Below are 13,213 nucleotides of genomic sequence, written 5' to 3' on the forward strand. Positions count from 1 at the left end.
GGGGGAAGGTAGGCAATCTCAGAAGCTGAGCTGGTACTACCAAGCCTCAGTTGATTCATCTGTAAAATGGGTCTGTAAAACCTGCCTCCTGCAATTGCTGTGAGCATCAGCCAGCTCCCCTGTACACAATGGCCCTGGCTAGAGATCACAGTCCTTCTCAGTCATTTCCTGTCCTGCATCCCTCCCTCCACCCCCCTCCAAACCCAAAGGGACCAGCCCCCTCCCCATTTCTCAGCATCTGGTCTCATCCAGAAACATCTGCTTCTGCTGCAAGGGGTCCCCACTAAGCCTCTGAAGGAAAAACTGGTGGAGGCCAGGACGGGGGAAGAGGTGGGGGGCAGCAGCTGGGTGGAAGGAGTGGAGGTGCATCTTCCTCACCCCCGCCTCCCCCGGGCCTCATTCGACACAGATTTGCCATTAATCTCCTCCGGTTTCCCTGGCCGCCGCGCTGCCCCCAACACACACCTGCTTTTCCTCTCAAGTCCTCAGTGCCCCCTCCAGGGCCTCCAGGGCCGGCCTCTGCTTCCTCGGCTCTTCCTTCAGTGGCTGCCCCACAATGGATTCTCCAGTCCAGTTTCCAAAACTCGAGCCAGTTTTGTACTCTCTCCGTAGCACATCCATGTTGTTTCTGCGTGAGGAGATCTGCTCTCAGTGAAGTCACCAAGCTTCTCTTTGAAAAAATCTTCCATTGAGAAGCAGCAGTTTTTTATTTTGTTTTTATCCTTCACCTTTGCCTGGTAAAGACACCTGTGAGAACCCCAGTGTCCCATGGGAGCCATGGTGGCAGGGCTCTGTTCCTTACCCAGAACCCCCAAGTGAGTACGGTACCAGGCTAGAGGGTTTCTGAAGCCCTTGCACCAACCCTGGTCTCAGGAGCAGCAGCATTCTAGCCCAGTGGGGCATAAAGGGGCTTTGGGGAGTTAAAGTTGGGGTTGGAATAGGCAGGTGTCACTCATGGCAGGAGAAGGAGATGAATGATCTTCCTGCAGTCTGACTTCAATCCTTCTTGCTTTAGGGATAGATCCTGGGCTCACAGAATGTCTCCTCAAGAGGACTTTGGGAATCGTATGGTCCCCTCCCTCTGATTACAGAGGAGGAAACTGAGGCCAGACCAGGGGCTCACTTCATTCTTCCCAAATGGACTCATTCTCGTCTTCTAGGGTATGATGAACAGAATGATGATCCCTCAGAGATGTCCACATCTTGATCCCCAGAGCCTGTGACTAAGTGACCTTTCATGACAAAAGAGACTTTGCAGATGTGAATAAATTAAGGACCTTGAGATGGAGATGTCCAGGTGAACCCTCCAGGAACTCTAAGGATCCTTATAAACAAGACAAGGAGGAGAGCCAGAGGTCGTGGGGGGGCGGGGAGCCGAGGTAGAAGTAACATGAGGAGGGGACCAGGAGGCAGGGGATGCAGGCCCCTCTAGACTGGAAAGGGAGGGAAATGTTCTCACCTCCAAAAAGAGCCAGCCCTGCTCACCCATAATAGACTTCTGACCCCAGAGCTCGGTTGGTTTTATTTGCCACTAAATTTGTGGCAATTAGTTATAGCAGCAATAAATGACTCATTGCTAATTACTAATTTCCCAGGGGCTTGGGGTGAGAAGCTATAAAGCTTCTTAGTTTATGGGCTCCAGTGGGGACCCCCTGAGCCTTCCGTTTGCATTCTTTCATCCTTGCTCATTTAGCATTAATTGAACACCTGTTATGTGGCAGGCTGATCCATACGAAATGGAGTGTCACAGCCCCTGTCTTCAAGGAACTTCCAAACTAATGGGACGACAGATGTGCAAAATGCACATGATCCATATACTAAAAGCGTGACTTTTAATGGAGGTGTATATATGCTGCAGTCTGCCTGGAGACAGGAGTAGAAGTGGGTGAGTACTTGGGCCTCGGGGTCAGGAAGAAGTGAACCTTACTCTTGACTGCACGGCAAATTACTTATCCTTGCTAAGTTTCAGTGTCCATACCCATAAAGTGCAGAGTTGTCACACCTACCTTGTGGGGTTGTGAGGATTGACTGATGGTGTGTGGAGAGTGCTTGACAAAGTGCCTGGCACACAGTAGGTGCTCAGAAAACAAGAAAGGTTTTTTACAGAGGACAAAGAAATTGAGCCTAGACTCAAAGGTCAAACAGGAACAGGAGAAAGCTCTTTAGAGCAGAAAAATAGCCTGTGAAAGTCATGGGGTGGGAGACGTGGACCTTTCAGGGAACCTCAGTGAGATTTGGGAGCCTGCTGTGGTTGAGAAGCAGAGAGGCCCTTGGAGAGAAGCGGGAGCTGGATAATGAAGGACTTTATATGCAGTTCTAAGGATGGGATTATCCCGAAGCCAATGGGAGCCACTGAAGGTTGTTGAAGAGCAGAGTAACCCAATCAGATTTTATGTTGGTTTTAAAAAGAGAAGAGGGACCTAAGGAGGAGATGCCATGCTAATTCATGGGTGGGGATGGGGGAGAGTTCTAATGTCCCCAACTGTGAACCCAGAGAAGCCCCAGTGCCATAGGAGGAAACCGAGCCTAGAGAAGGTTGCACAGTAGGACCAGATCCCAGGATACCTGGATTCCCAGCCCCTGGTTCCAAGGTAGCCTGGCAGTCCTGACAGCTGCCAGAGACAGGAGTGCATGCAGAATGGGCATCTCCCACATCACACTCTGGGGGGACGGTGAAGGGGGTGGTGAAGGGGCCTGTGCTCTTGCCCAGTTTTTCTGTTGCTGCCTGATCAGCCTGGAGAGGTGGAGAGGCACTGAATTAGCCCATTTCCCCATGACCTGAGCTGCAGAGTAGGTGAGGGACAGGGGCAGAAGCCAGGGAGAGGGGATGCCCATGTTACTATGTCCTGCCTCCCAGCCTGGCTGAACCTGAGCCCTCTCAGTGCCAATGGCTTGGACTTTTAGCAATATAATAGATTAAAAATAGCCTAGGCACGGCCACATGAACCTTAGAACCCAGTCTCCCCACTTGGCCCACAAGATCCCAGCAAGATGGCAGGTTGACCCCATCTCCCTTTGGGTGATGAATGCTAAGAACATCAACCCCATCAATGAAGGTAAAAGAAACAGCCGAGTGCCACCTGACCTAAACTTGATCACTTATTGATTCCTGAAAAGAGAAAGGAGAGGAGGCTTGCCAAAGAAGTCACAGGTGCCGTTGACTATGTCATCAGGAGCGCTCTTGGATCAGGCCTGTGGTCCAGCGGGTAGCATTTAGCTTCTTCAGCTGTGGAGAAGAGTTCTGGGAAGGTTCTCACCCCCCTCTTGACTGCAAGACCAGTGAGGCCAGGGACCTGGTTTGGCCTGGTACCTAGCCAGCAGCAGGGTTCTGCTGTACCCCCCCCCCTCTTTTTTTAATGGTAGTGGGGATTAAACCCAGGGGTGTGTAGCACTGAGCTACATCCCCGGCCCTTTTTATTTTTTATTTTGAGACAGGGTCTTCCTAAATTGCTCAGGCCGACCTCAAACTTATGAACCTCCTGCCTCAGCCTCCTGAATCCCCCTCTCTTTCTTTTTTTCTTTGGTACTGAGGGTTGAACCCCAGGGGTGCTTAACCACTGAGCCACATCCCCAGCCCTTTTTATATTTTAGTTAGAGACAGTCTTGCTGAGTTGCTTAGGGCCTCGCTGAGTCGCTGAGGCTGGCTTTGAACTTGTGATCCTCCTTCCTGAGCCCCTGGAGCCACTGGGACAATGGGCATGCGCCGCCCTGTCCAGCTCTGCTCCTCTTTTCCATTCCGTCTTCTGAGCATCCCCTCTGCCTATCTGGCCCCTCCAGATCTCCTAACAGTCTTCCTCCGACTCTGCTTAAACACCTTCAGGGAGTTCAAGGCTACAGTTGTCATTCCCCAAGTGTGACGATGCCAAGAGATGGTTCCGTGGGTTTGGGAAATGCTCCCCACTCCTTGGGGATTCATGTTGCTCCTGAGCATAACAAAGGCTCTGAAAAGTCCTGCCAAGTGAGCAGGCAGCCAGGTTAGCATGCTGGACGCAGCTTTCCAAACTTGTTCCATCACACGCCATCTTTTCTCTCTTTCCAGAATTTTCTAGGAACAGCACGAGACAAAGTTCCACAGAGCGTATTTTGGGAAGCAGTGAACTGAAGGTGGAGTCCCAAGTGCAGGCAGGAAGGGAAAGGGCAGCTGGGGCGTGACAAGTCCCTCACGGCCGGAGTGCGGGTCTGCGGGAACACTCAGGGAGCAGCGCTGGCCCAGGGTGCTGAAGGCCCGTGATGGAACAAGTTTGGAGATCTGTGGGGACAAGGTCTCATTGACCCCTTTCTTCTGGAGGCTTAGTTACCTCATCTGAGCCTGGATGTCCCTGGGCCAGTGTGAGGGTTGGTGGACATGGCACATCCTGAATGGACCTTGGCCTTTGGTGGACACAGCAGCCCTCAACTAGAGTCACTGAGATGCTGTGAAATTGTGAGAACCTCCCCCCAAAAAGAATATTCCAGATAGTGACTAGTGAGGGAGGCCAGCGCCCCAGTGAGTTCCCTGGCAGGAGCTTTCTGTGGCGGGAAGAACACAGGCTTTGGACACAGAATCCAGGATTCCTATCCCAACCCCATGGCTGTCCAGCTACTGTGGGACCTGGGGTAAGTCACTCAGTCTCTCTGAACCTGCTTCCTCATCAGCAAAATGAAGAAATACTAGCGGCCGGGCCCCGTGGCGCACGCCTGTGATCCCAGCAGCTTGGGAGGCTGAGGTAGGAGGATCGCGAGTTTAAAGCCAGACTCAGCAAAAGCGAGATGCTAAACAACTCTGTAGACTCTGTCTCTAGGTAAAATATGAAATAGGGCTGGGGATGTGGCTCAGCGGCTGAGTGCCCCTGAGTTCAATCCCCAATAATCCCCCACTCCTGAAAAAAAAAGAAATAATAATAGCTGCCTTCAGGGTTGTTGGTGGGGTCAGGACTCAAACTAGGGTCTTGCTGCTTTCAAAATTAGTTTGGTTTGTTGCCCTGTGGTATAGGTCTCACCACCTACAGAGTTCTAGAAGTTCCCCTAAGGTAGGATTAAATATCCTCATTCCTTCTTTCCGTCCATCATTCACTCATTCATTCTAAATATCTATCTAGCATCAGCAAGAGCCAAGAACCAGGGAAACAGTGCTATGGAAAAGCAAGCGGGTCCCTGCCACTGCCTGGTGGAGCTCGCAGCCTGTGGGTGGCTGGTTCATTCCACACTGAGCAGCTGCTGCCGGCCAGGCGCTGTGCCGGGCTCAGGCCCTTCGTGCAGTGTCTGCAGGGCGTTTCTCCATCACGGGTTGCTTATTCCTGGGACAATCTGAGGAGACAGGAAGTAGATGGAGTACTGCCCCAGGTGGAGACACAAACCAGAGGTTCAGGAAAACTAGGTGGAGAGCTGGCCAGGGGACCCAGAGTGCTCGCCTCCCAACAGGTGCTCCCTGCGGCCTGCCCGCCCGGCCAGGCTGCGTTCACACGCCCTGTCTGGTGCACGGAGCTGGAAGTCATTTGTTTGCCCGCCCATTGACTGGCCCCTATTCCTCTCGGAGGCTCTGACCTTCCCCCCACAAAGCCCTCAGCCATCATTCCTCCAGCCCTGTTGGCAGGGTCCACGGGAATCGATTCCTCCCATTTCAGCCCTGCGCTTGTCCTCCTTGATAGCCCAGGAAATCCTTCCTGCACTTGAACTTGCACAACCTAAGGAACAAGGCTGTTCCCTCCCAGGGGCTTCCCTGAGGAAGGCCTAGAGGACTCAGTCCTCCCCAGGTGCCAGGGTGTGAGCTCAAGGCTCAGCATAGCCTGCACCCCCAGCCCAGGTGGGGAGAATCGCTGTGGGGGGGCGGGCGCCTGGGCCAGGGGAGGAGCAGGGTGGGCGCAGGGAGCCCGCGCACAGGTCTTCCACAGCCAGTGGGGCAGAAGTTGGTGTGAGAAAGGAGGGAAAGGAATGAGGGGGTAGAATGATGAAGCCCCCCATCATTTTACTGGGGTGTGGAAGCTGATGGCAAGATGAGATTCTGGAGGGAGGTGGGTGGGGAGCGATATCACCCAACATCCAACTTGCTGACATTTTAGATGAGGGTGTTCCAGCAGGGGTAGAGAGAGGGACAAATCCAGCATTCTCAAAGCCTGCTCTGAATGTCCCCTCCTCCCCCTGCCCCTCCCCCCCTCCCCCTCCCCCTCATCCCCCTCCCTCTCCCCGCCTCCTCCCCTTCCTCCTCTCCCTCCTCCTCCTCCAGGAAAATTTCTCAGCTCACCTCCACCCCCAGGAGTATTCCCTGTGTGTCTGGCCACTTGGTCCCTTTTCTCCTCTACCAAACAGGCTACAGGAGGGGGAGGTATCTGAGGAGCACCACCCCCTGCAGCCTCAGGGTGCAGAATCTCCTTTCATGCTCCCTCCACCTGGGTCCCCCCCAATCCTGGGGCCAGCGCCTGCTCCACTAGATCCTCAACTGTTGCCTGAGGTGTCCACGGCCTCTCTGCCCTGCTCCAGGCACGGAGCCCTCCACATGGACCCCGCCTCCTTTTTCACCCCCTGCCCCCATGCTACCAGCAGTATCCCTCCAGCCCTGTTGGCAGCAAACAATGGAATCTAAATGGTGCTTGGCACAGTTTTAAGTGCACATGTTCTCTCTTCTCTGTTCTGCAAGGATATGGATGATATAGAGGATCTGGGGTGGATCCAAGGCACAACCACTGACAGAGAGAGGAAGCCATGCTCCTCTGTCAGCTCCCTCCACGGCTCCCTCCATTCATCTGTGGCCAGGAGAAAGGAGAGCTGCTTCTTCCCATCTTACAGGTGAGAAGCCTGGGAGCAGGAATCCAGGTGCCGTCCTTGATGCCATCCATCCCCCTCCGGATCTAACACCCCTCCTTCAAGCCTGGACCACCGCTATGGCCTCCTAGTAGGTCTCCCACTTTCCTTGCTGTGTTCTGCCTAGATGAAGTGTTTTTGTTTGTTTGGTACCAGTGATTGAACTCAGGCACACCTGTAATCCCAGCAGCTCAGAAGTCTGAGGCAGGAGGATCTTGAGTTTAAGACCAGCCTCAAAAACTTAGCAACTTAGTGAGACCCAGTCTCAAAATTAAACATTAAAATAGCTGGGGCGTGGCTCAGTGGTTAAGTGCTTCTGGGTTCAATCCCTGGTACAAAAATAAAATTATTTTTAAACATGACTAAGAAGGTCCTGCATGGTCAGTCTCTGCCCACCTCTCTCTCCATATATTCCCTTGCTTTCTGTACTCCTGCCTCATCCGTCTTCTGTGATTGCCTGATGCCACAGGGCCTTTGCATGTACTGTTATCCCCACCTGGACAGTTCTTCCATCCCCTCAGATTTCGGTTCAACCATCCCTTCCTGGCAGAAGGCCTCCCAGCTTCCTTGGGGCTGGTCAAATCCTCAAATATACTCTCAGGGCACCAGGTTCTTCCTTTTCTTTGCACTGACTGCACTTGTTATTCTGACTACATTTCTGTGGCTGTTTGATGTGGCTGTTCCCCACAAACTGCAGACTCCGTAAGGGGAGAGGCCAAGCGTGCTTTGCGCTCTCTGTGTCCAGACTAGCACGGTTTCCAGCACAGAGTGGACACTCCATAAACAACACTCCATTGTTTGGATGCACGAGGCCCAGATGCAGGTTCCTGGTGGAAAATCACTCAGTGAGACCTGAAGGAAGCCAGGACCCGGGGTCCAGAGCCTTGGTTCCCAGGGGTGGGAAGATGGTCGGCTGCCACGGGCTAGTTGGGGAAGCCGTAGTCCACGCCCTCCTAGAAGAAAGCACCTCCATCTCTGCGCGGGGCCAGCAAGTAGACACTATTTGAAAAGAGAACCTACTACACAGCAGGGAGCACTCCCAGGGCTAGGTGTTCAGGGGGGGCCCTCAGCACAAAGGGATCAACCACAGCTGCTCTGCTGAGCTCCCCTTTCCCTGGTCTGGTCCCGGGAGCCCGGTGTTTGCTACTCCTTTGCTAATGGTCCTCCCCAGGCTCACCCCAGAGAAGTGGGAGGCTTCAGGCCCTGCTCCGAGGGTGGACATCCAGCGGGAGAAGGATGCAGAAGAAGGAAAGAGAGGACAGAAACATCTTTGAGAAACTCAGGACAGCAGGAGAAAGGCTCTGGGGAGGCAGGATGTTGCCCCAGGGGGACACCACAATCTTCCTCTTCAGTGTCCCTCGCCTGGGAAAGGAGGGGGGGAAGAAAGGGCTATCTATTCTCCAGACAGAGCCAGGCTGGCTCCTCTGAGCAGTCCTGGAGGACTTCCTGGAGGAGATCTATAGATTTGTAGGAGGGAAACAGTCCAAGTTCAGGACCACAGGGAGAGAGAACCACATCCCAGAGTAGCTGAGAAGCAGAAGGAGGAAGGGCAAGAAAGGCAGAGTGGCCAGGGGGGAGGAGAGAACTCGAGGGCGACACGAGTTACCTTGCACTGAGTTACCTTACAACCTGGTCACTCCGCTCAAATTCTTCTAGAGGCTCCCATCTTAGAGAAGAATGAGGGACCTTCCTCCAGCCCTCATCTCTTCCTCCTGCCCCTGCCTCCTACTGCTCCAGCCACGCGGGCTTCCTTCTGGTGCTGCAGCACATTGCTCTGCCCCTGATGCTGTCCCCTCTGTCTGGTGCATCTTCCTGACACAGCCCCAAGCCCACTCCTCACCTCCTGCAAGGTGAGGTGTGATTTCAAATCTCACCTCTTCCCAGCCCCCGCTGTAGCTCTCCCCATCTCCTCAGCCTGCCCCTCCTCTCCCCCACAGGACCTATGCTCTCTCCCAGGGGAAAACAGGCTCCGCAGGCAGGAGCTGTTGGTTTGCTGGCATAACATCAGCACCTAGGACAGTACCTGGTGCTCGGTAGGTGCGGGATAAAAATCAGTGGAATAAAAAGGGTAGAGGGGACAGCGAGGCTGGGAGCCTGGGAACAGAGAGGAAAATAATTCTTCCAAGCTCCTTGGTCGGCTGTGGGGAAGGAGGCCCAGGGTGGGTGATAGCCCCCAAGTAGCCACCCACGCATGCCAGGAACAGAGCCGTGGGTCACGGCCCTCCCTCCTCCCTCCCTTCTGGATCCTCCCTGGGTGAAGGCTCTCCTGGCATCTGGCATCCATCAGTCCCTTCCAGAAGTCCTGCGAAACAGAGGGGGTGGCTAAAGTGATCCCAGATTGGGGAGGCGGGAGTGTGTCGGCAAGCTGCCCCCGTTCCTGACCCCCTGCCCAGTCCTGCCCAGAGCCACCAGCCCGTCGGCTCACTACCCCTCGCACCCCTCGGGCCAGGGGGAGGCTGTTGCCAACCACACACAATTCCTGGCTCCAGATGTGAGGAAGCAGGAGGGGGGCCGGCAGGGGGGAACAGGGGCGAGCAAATGGGATCTGACAGGGGCTGGGCACCTCGGGCAAAGAATGTAAATAAAAATCAGTAAATATTTAAGGGAAATGGAGTGGGAAGTGGGAGAAGGAGGGGTTCGGGGGCTGCTGGATTTCCAGCAACATCTGGAGGGCAATTCCCTCCCCCCTCCAGTGCCCCTTCCCACTCCATGCGGGGCTTGCAATGTGAGAGCGGGTGATGGCTCCTGAGCGTGGGGGTCGGCGTCTGTGCCGGGCTGTCTGGATGCACGTGTGTGTTAGGGGACGAGCTGATGATATGGGGCGTTTGCCTGGCCAGCCTTCACTCACACGCCCTCTCCCAGGAGCCTCTCTCTGCATGAGCAAGGCGGTGGGGATGCCAGGATGGAAAAACAGGACCTCTGCCATCAAGGAGGGTCTTGATGGAATTGGCCGGGGTGGGGGTGTTGGCTGGGGATAGAGACAGAAACGGGGGGACAAGGAGGGCTTCCTGGAGGAGGAGGATTATGAGAAGGAGGGAGGCAGGAGTGTGAGGAAGTTCACTTCCAAGGAAGGGGTAGGAGTACAGGGACAGGGACAGCCGTGGGCAAAGAGATGAAGAAGCATGGAACAGGGGCAAAGGGAATCGAAGCTACGTCTACCCCCCACACTCGACCTAGAGGAGCCTTTAGGTAGAGGCTGGTGGAGCTTCAGAAAGGAGGAGCTGGGGGTGATGAGTCCATTGTCCTTTGTCCCCACGTGGGCCCAGGACTAAAGCACCCTAAGAGTCCTGGGTTGGAGACCCCATGAAGGGAGGATCCTGGGGGAAGATTTAAAAGTGTGTCCAGCAGGGTTTGGGAGGGCTGTGACCCTTGCAGGTGCCTCCGGGGCTACTGAAGAGCAAGGACGGGCACTGACCGCCTCCGTCTTCCCCATGGGTCTTCTATGGCGAGAGGCCACATTCCCTGCACACTCATCTCCACGAGGGGAGAGGGTTCTCATAGGCACTGTAATTCCTTTACCCAGACTGCAGACTGTCCTTCACCCTGATGAATTCAGACCTCCTACGAGGGAGAGGAGAAGACCTTACCCTGGGGAGGGGGGTGCGGAATCTAATTTAAGGGCCCAAATGGGGTGGGATGAGGGACAGGTGAGGTGCTTGAGGAGGTCTCAGCCTATGTACCCCACCTTTCCTGCCACCTCAATCAAAGTCACCTCCATGTCCATACTGATCAGATTTCTGGGAAAATCTCATTCAAAGAGTCCCCAATACTATCGAAAACAAGTTGAAAACTACTGCTCTCCCAGGGAATAGAAGAAAAGTCGTCCCCCCCCCACCCCCCAAACAGAGGCCAGTGTTGGAAGAAAAAGAAAGCAGAAAACCAAGAGTGTGGGCTTCTAGTCTCAGAGCCGTGGGCTTAGTGTGTGAAGACTGAGGTCACACCCCAGGAAGGACTTCCCAACAGGTTTCCCAGCTTTTCTCTTGCCGTCCAAATTAGGACAGCCTCCCTCACCCCGGCCTCACTGCCCGCCAGCCCACCCCATGCTGGGGCCCCATGGGCAGCAGAGCAGGGACTCTAAAAAGGACCCAAGGATTGGAGTGTCATCCTTTCCTCCTGCTTCCAGACTGGAAAACAATTGGCCTTTTGTCCAACAGAGGATGCCCAAAGGGTGAGGTCACCCCCAGTATGGCTTTCTTTGTCCCAGAGCCAGGGAGCCACCAAGGCTCAGCCTGGGCTTGCTTCCCCCATCCTCTGTCCTGAAGCCCCTGGGCACCAACCCTCCCCAGCCACCACCAAGGACCTCCCCAAGGTCACAGAAAGTGGCATTCAAAGGAGCATTCAAAGGCTGAGGTGACAGGCACAAGCGGGATGAGGATTAGAGGGGATAAGCAGGGAAGGGAACAAATTCCCCAGTTTAGTGGGTGACCTTTCCTCACAAGGAGCTCCAGCCACAAGTGTGGTGGCCTAACCTACAGAAGTGGCTCCAACCCCAAAAGGAAAGGCCAAGGGTCTGAGTCTAGAGGCTCCAGTTTTTTTTTCTCAACTTTGAACCATGAGGCTCCGGGAGACAAGAACGAATCCAGCAGGTACAGCCAGAGGGAGGGTGTGCTCCAGCAGCCTCTGCCCCAGAGGTGAGGGGCTCCCCCCCGGAGATGGGGCCTTCAGGGTCCAGAGAGCAAAAATGTCTGTGGCCTTACATTACAGAGGAGCTGAGAGGCCCAAGGGCCGTCAGGAATCTCTGTCATCAGTAAGGGCTGAGGAGGGACAGGCCAGGGCAGGGATGCTCTCAAGGCAGCTTGGAGGTCATCTGGTGCCAGTGAGCACTTGACTGGGAATCAAGGGCCCGAGATCTCACCTGGCTCTTCCTCCAGCTGTGGAGGAGTCCGGCCTGACTGCCTCCTCTCGAGCCTCTTTCCCCTCCTCTGCAATGGGATTTTCCTGCAGACAAAGTTCAAATAGTCTGGGCTAATGTTCTAGGCCGCAGGGTGCCAGAGAGCGGAACAGGATGAGGGGGAGATCAGCTGGTGGGACATGGTGGGACATGGTGGAACTTGGCAGGAGAGGAAGGATTCCCCCGAAAACTGCAGCTACGAGGGAGGAAGCAGGAAAAGCTTGAGCCAAACACAACAGTCTGGGCAGGGAGAATCATGGTGCCAAAGGAGGGGAATCCGGCTGCCCAGAGGCCACCAATGCAGAGGGGTGGGTCCACCCACAAGGCTGAATGGGCCAAGAGAAGACCAAGAGGATGCTGGGAGCACAGGCCAATGACAGGACACGATCTGACCAGGTCAGCCTCTAAATGCGGACTCTCAGGCTTTGAACGCTTCTCTCTCATACCCTGTCCCCTCCTTCGTCCCCATTCATTCTGGACCAGACCCACCCCATCTCACTGGAATGTGGTGTGAGCTGAGAATAGCCCGTTGCTGGGGTCAAGGAAGGGAGGGTCGCTGGGGACTAATTGCCCTAAATAAATGAGCAATTAAGGTCGTTAGAGGAAGTATCTAGAACCCCACCATCACCACCCTGAAAGATCACCATGGCAACCCACTGTCAGCTCCGCCCCAGGAAAAGCTGAACCACTTGGTTGGCCCCCATGGCTGTCATTCAGACAGCAGAGGATGGAGAGGGTGTGGTTTGAGTAAAGAAAGCCAGAAAAGGTAGAGAAAAAAGACTGCACTGGGAAGGAGGCCGCAGGGTGACTGGGGTGGCTTCTGGCTGAGGTTTCTGGGTGATTCCTCCAGGACAGGTACGGTGCGCACCCCACGGCTACTTCATCCGATCCCAGCAGTCTGCAGGACAGCAGCCCCTGCGGTGGGGGCTTGGGGAGGTGGATCTTGCCAGGAGTAGACTTTGCCAGGTCCCCATATCCTCTCAGCACCCCCGCCCCTCCTCCTACACTTCCTGTAATGGCGTCTCCAATGGGGAGGCCATTAGTCCTGCCCAGGGCAGCGGCTAAGTACTGTGGCTGGTAAATATAACATGAGCCCATCGATTAGAATCCTCCTAGTCCTGCAGCCACTCAGCTCCCTAATGGCTCCCCCTCCCTTCAGAGCCCTGACTACCCACTACCCCCACCCCGGGCTGCTTTCTTGGCTTACTTGGGACTGTGAGGCAGGCCGCACTACAGCAGGAGTGAGGAGTGACACACAGGGCCCATTCTAAGGGGCCAGGAGGTTTTCCGCCCTGTACAAGGTGGAAGACACAGCTCCTGCCTTTGAGGGGGCTCCTGGTGACTTTAACCTTGTCACCCCACCCTTTCCTTTCTCCCTCCCTCCCCCTCCCACCTTTCTTGGTGGTACTGGAGATTGAACCCAGGGCCTCATGCACGGTAGCCAGGCATTCTCCCACTGAGCTCCATCCCCAGCCCTTTTTGTTTTATTTCAAAATAGGTTCTCACTAAGTTACTGAATCCTCCTGCCTCAGCCTGGAGTCAACT

This window comes from Spermophilus citellus, assembly GCF_964194105.1.
Source record: "Spermophilus citellus genome assembly, chromosome: 17".
Lineage (NCBI taxonomy): Eukaryota > Metazoa > Chordata > Mammalia > Rodentia > Sciuridae > Spermophilus > Spermophilus citellus.